The sequence below is a fragment of the Erythranthe guttata genome, chromosome 6 (assembly GCF_056151865.1).
Source record: "Erythranthe guttata isolate IM_541 chromosome 6, IM_541, whole genome shotgun sequence".
Taxonomy (NCBI): Eukaryota; Viridiplantae; Streptophyta; class Magnoliopsida; order Lamiales; family Phrymaceae; genus Erythranthe; species Erythranthe guttata.
Window position 1 is genome coordinate 15,660,171 of NC_142538.1, and position 6,228 is coordinate 15,666,398.

The window sequence follows — 6,228 nt, forward strand, 5'->3', positions numbered from 1 at the left end:
AATTAACAGTTAAATTACTGTCTCCGACAGTTAAATAACTGCTGGAGACAGTAATTTAGCAACGAATACAGTAATATTAATTAAAATATTTTTGAAGAAAAAAAAAAAATAGTCAATTAACAGTTAAATTACTGTCTCCGACAGTTAAATAGCTGCCGGAGACAGTAATTTAGCAGCCAAGACAGTAAAATTAATTAAAATATTTTTTTTAAGAAAAAAAAAAAAAAAAAGAAGTCAACGCCGGAGACCCGGCGGTCAACGGCCGTTGACCGGCCGGAAAAAAATTTCAGGAAAAAAAAATTCAAAAAAAAAAAAAAAAAAAAAAAGCCAACGCCGGAGACCCGGCGGTCAACGTCCGTTGACCGGCCGGAAAAAAAATTAAGGAAAACAAAATTCAAAAAAAAAAAAAAAAAAAAAAAAAAAAAATCAACGCCGGAGACCGGCGGTCTCTGGCGGTCAACGCCGGAATCTGGCCGGAAAAAAAATATTTCAGAAAAAAAATTATTTTCTGAAAAAAAAAGTTTTGGGGGTTAATGTGATATATTTGTTAAAATCCGGGGTCAATGTGTAATATTAAAGAAGTTAGAGCATAATGGGTGGAATTGATACGAATTAGGGTTAAAATTGAGGTCAAAATTGAAATTTGGGTTAAAATTGGTTAATTGATGAAATTGGGCTAAATTGGGGTGTAAATCATGAAATTGGAGTTGAATTGGGTTTCAATGAATTGGGGGTAATTTTGGTATATATAAAGGGATTTTCCTTATTTGCAAATAAGTTTGAATGGGGTGGATTTATTTGAAAGACAAAAAAATTGGATGTCCCTATTTTAATTAAGTGCCCTTGTCATGGGCCTATTTGCCATTACCCCTATAAAAAAGAACAATACCTTGTTACAAACTTGCACACAATTGCCGTAACGGTTAATGATTTATTTTCAAAATAGGAATTACCCTCCAACGTTATGAATGGAAATCTAAACACGTCTGCAAATTTTTCTTCTTATAGAATACGAAAACGTACCATCGTGACATTCGCTTGATAATACAACATCTGCCGTGCCGTAAGATGGTCTTTTATATGCTACACTGTTATATATGAGGTATATTTTGAACTGTGAAGGTGTTCGAAATTTGCCGCACAACGCTTTACGTGTTGCTAGGATTCGACCGAGTGATTATGCACTCTACAGGGGTTCTATTTATAGGACTGGAAAAGTTATGTCCAAAAGACACAACTTTAGAAAAAGGAAGGGGCTAAAGAGGTATGACATCTTTTCGCACGGACCAAGCACCAATTCGACAACTCCAAATCAGACATTCTCAAGTGTCAAGGCCCACGACCCACGAGCACAGGCTCGGAGAGGAGGGCGGCGGCGCATGTGTGGCTTTCACTTAAAATCACACTTGCTTAGAAATTATATCTCTAGCTGTCCACCTTCCATCAAAGTTCTTTTTTCAATGCGAGATGGTGCCTTTTCCCCTTTCCATTCACTCTCCAACGAAAGATCTTATTTAAGTGTCCATCTAAATGCATTAATTTCTCATTCATCGAAAATCGATTATGCGAAATTAACTACATTAGATTTATCTACTCGAAACGTAGATGGCGAAATTAACTACTTTAAGGTTGATGGATCACTTCTGCTAGTGGAATCCGAGGCTATAGCGGCGCTTACGGCTATTAAAATGGCGAGGAATAAAAGTTGGGAATCAATTATTGTCTACAACTTATTCAATCCCTTCACGATAAGGACAATGATATTCATCGGTCGGTGCTTTTGTGGAAGAATGCCTCTATATTGCCAAAGACTTCCATTTTATTAAACGTTCTGGTAATCGCTTAGCTCATGTTTTAGCAAAAACTTTGGCTAATTATAATTGTACTGTTGGTACTGAACTTTCTTTGGAAGTTGTAGCTTTTGCCTAATGAAATTTCATCATGTTCTTAAAAAAAAGGAGTTTTTCAAACGGTTATCAAATATGCACCATTATTTGTTATCCAGCTAGTCGGGTTGACCTGTCCGACAACAGAGTGCGGGGTGCGTGATCATTTTTAAAAAATTGTCTCAATTCATTTCAACCCTTACGAATAGGTCTTGATCCCGGTCTTGTTTGTTCTAGGGCAAGACTCTCAAGGTATTTCAAACCTCCCGATTAGGGAGAGGACCTACTGTTTGTTATTCCTGAGCAAGTGCCCTAAGGTATTTCAATCTTCGTGTTTACCTCTCGGGCCTACAACCTGATATTTTCGAGCAAGAGCTATGAGGTTTCCGACCTTAGCGTGTAGGCCCCGAGCATTCTATTTTTGCTGTTTTCCGAGGAAGGGCTCCGAGAAATTTCTATTTCTACTACTCTTATTTTCGGGCAAGGGCTCTAAGGATTTCCGACCTAAGCGTGTAGGTCGCGGACCTTCTATTTTTGTTGTTTCCAGAGCAAGGGCTCCGAGGAATTTCAACCTTAGTGGTTACCTCGGGGACCTATTATACTGTTATTTTTTAGCAAGAGTTCTGAGGTTTTCCGACCTTAGCGTGTAGGTCACGGGCCTTCTATTTTTGTTGTTTCTAGAGCAAGGGCTCCGAGGAATTTCAACCATAGTTGTTACGTCGGGAACCTACTACTGTTATATTTCAACCTTAGTTGTTACGTCGCGAACCTACTACTGTTATTTTCGAGCAAGGGTTCTGAGGTTTTCATTGAAGAAAATGAAGAGAGAGGAGAGAGGGAATCATCTCATAGGAGCAATTGTGTTATTTCACATAAAAAATAACAATAACAACCGCACAAATGGCGATTGAGACACACGATCTCGCGTTAGGGGGGGATTTGCGTTTAACTAAATTTCACATCGGAATTTTTGCTAATTTATTTATTAGAGGGAGATTTTTTGCTAGTTTGAGATTAAACATGGGCATTTTTCGCAATTTACCAAGAAAAGATGAGTGAGGGGGTCTCGCTTTGTGATAATTTTGAAGGCTCCATCTTCCCCCGAAATTGCCGTTGTCTCACCATTGTCGATTCTCTTCCTTAAACCACTCTCTAGTGAATGTCTCGCATAGAATATACTCCATGTTAAAGATGGTCCAGTGAAGGCCTAGTCCCCAATGTCGACATAACTGTACATGCGTTAGTTGATATTATCAATCCAACTTGAATGAATTGGTTGATGATTGATTATTTATAAAAACAAAAATTGAGTCAAAAATAAATTGGTTGTTGAGTAAAACCGGCCAACAGACAACCCTAACAAATATATTCAGGAACAAATTTTGGTGGGAAAATGTTTTGCAGTATATTGAAGAGTAAAAAAAAGGGGCTTAAGCTATAGGTCCTTGGTGACAAAACTTATTAGAACTAAATGACAAGTCTAACTAAACATTTGATTCACATCCTTTTTTAAATTTCATTCCAAATATACCCCCACATACAAAAAATAAAATCTGCATCAAGTAATATTTAAATTGTATTTATCATTTTTTCATTCTGTATTTAGCATTTTTATTTTCTCATCTAGCATTTTTGTTATTATTTTTTTTCGTAGAACATTTTTTATATTTTTTTGCATTTTCGTAATTTTCCTTTTTTTCTTACATAATATTGAAAATTATGATTTTTTAATTTTTTTCGGCCGTAGTCTTCTTGTTGGGTGCTAAATACCTAACACGCAAGTGCACGTATCGCAAACAAGTAGTAAAAGTGGACTCGTGAGAGTCGGATGTCGATCCCACAGGGAATACTCAAATTATCCAATCCTAAGTACCAAATTCTAACAATTATGATTTTTATCCAGCCTACGCAAGGTTATCAAATTTAATCAACTAAATAAATTAAACTAATTATAAAAGCAAATAAACAATAGAGAATATCAATAATAAAACGGATCCAGGATTTTATCTTTCCCCTATGCAAGAATTGCTCACCCAAAACCCCTTAATTATGAAATATATGATTCATGATTATTAACCCGAGACACTAATTTACTGATAACCCGCTGTCGCGTGTATTATGAGTCTATTATTCATAAACGGTTCACTATATGTCTATGCAAACAAATTATGAATAAAGCATTAACTAACAAGTCTCGTAATTGGCTACCTAAGGTGATATATGTATGTCTACGACACCACATGCAATTGACACACTCATCCGGTGAAAACTACTCGAAGGTTCTTATACTTACCGTCTAATTATCAAAATAGCTCTGTCGAGTCAATCCCAATAATCACAGATAAAGCACATAAATTGATCAAGTTCATGCACTAACAATCATAACAAGTAGAAGAAATAATCATAAAATCATAATTGCATAATCTCAAGAAAACGGGTTCACACTTCCCCACATAGGGTTCCAACAAAATCCTAGATTAAAAGCTTAGCTACTCGTAATTCTTATGATAAATAAAATAGAATTAATAAAAGAAATAAGAAAAACTATGCTTGAGTCTTCGTTGATCTTCGTTCTTCGCGTTTTGTGGTGTCAAATTTCGTCCTTATGGTGTTGAGACTTGTTGCTTTTATAGGCTTTTCTTGATAAGGAAGTAGTAGAAACCTAATAGGAATCAATTTCCGCCACTTTCCCCCATCACGATTTGTTCGTCGATTTGTGCCATATTGGAGTCCGAATTTTGGAATGTTGTGTAAATAAGAATTGTAGCCCTTGAAATTAGCTTTCCAATTCCGTCAAAATCACCTAATTCGGAGTTCGTATGAGAGAGATATGCTCGAAATGGTGGACACTGTCAAAGCTGTGGCGAGATTCCTTCTTCCAATTTGATTTGTTTCCTTATTTGCAAATTTTTCTTTTCTTTTTTATCTTTTTTCCTTCATGGACACCTAATTCTCGTTTTTCACCTATAAAACACAAAATCAATCAATTAAAGAACAAATATAATTAAATCTAAACAAAAGATCCACGTAAAGTAAACGTATTGAGTGTAAAATCTACACTCAACACTTCTATAGAATCACATAGGAAATCGTAGTAGTCTGTAGTCATGTATAGACACTCATAGAAAACTATAGTAATCCGTAGTCACATATTCATAAAACTCTAATTCCTCTTTTCAACTCTAGCCGCCAGACATCATAGACATCCATAGACAATCATAGACATCTATAGACATGAAATTGAAAAATCTTAGATCCGCCCCACCAAATCGTCGATCTCCTCTACCAAACCCTAGATCTGCGACGCCAACATCACCACGCCGCCAAAGATGGCACAAACCCCACCTATGCTGCCATTGCCCCCATCCCCACCCCCAACGTCGAGCGCCACCTACACCATTTCCCAGCCCCGAGCACCGCCGCCCAACGACCCCATCCTCATGGCCAAAAATAATTGTCACCATGAGCGCCTCCCCAGAGCGGCCGCCGCCGCCATCGCCATCCCTCCCCCCATGCCACCGCCTCCAACACCATAGTCGATTCCATCGTCATAGCTTGAGATCGTGAGAAATAATTTGAGAGAGCGAGACAGAGAGAGTGAGATAGAGAGAGATAGAGAGAGCGAGACCGAGAGAGCGAGATAGAGAGAGCGAGACAGAGAGAGCGAGATGAAGAGAGAGGCAGAGAAATATAGAAGAAAAATAAAGAGGAAAGAGAGCGAGATACAGAGAGAGGCAGAGAAAGAGAGAAGAAAAATAAAGAGGAAAAATAGATCTGAGAGAGAAACGTGAATATGTGGGTTATAATATTTAGGGTTAAGGGCAAGATAAGAATTAAAAAAATAAAGAATATGAGTCATATTATTTCAATCTAGTGATTTAATTAAAAAAATGGATTTAGACTTGTCATTTAGTACAAATTAGTTTTGCTACAAGGAACTCATAGCATATTACCCCAAAAAATACAATCATTTCATTTGAGTCAACGGGCTTGATTTGAATAGGGGGCGAGATGCTAATTAATTTAACACAGGGATTTTTCTAGAAACTAGACATTTCGCATGGGGCTTTATGCAATTAACTCAATAATAAATTAAAAAAAAATGTTCACCTAAATTGAATCTTTCGCGTTCAACTTTCCTCCCTAAATCAACATTATTTGCGCTCAGTAAACCCTCTCTGTACTTTCTGAATTCTCAAAACTCTCTCTCTCTCTCTCTCTCTCTCTCTCTCTCTCTCTCTCTCTCTCTCTCTCTCTCTCTCTCTCTCTCTCTCTCTCTCTCTCTCTCTCTCTCTCTCTCTCTCTCTCTCTCTCTCTCTCTCTCTCTCGATTCTGTTCAGAA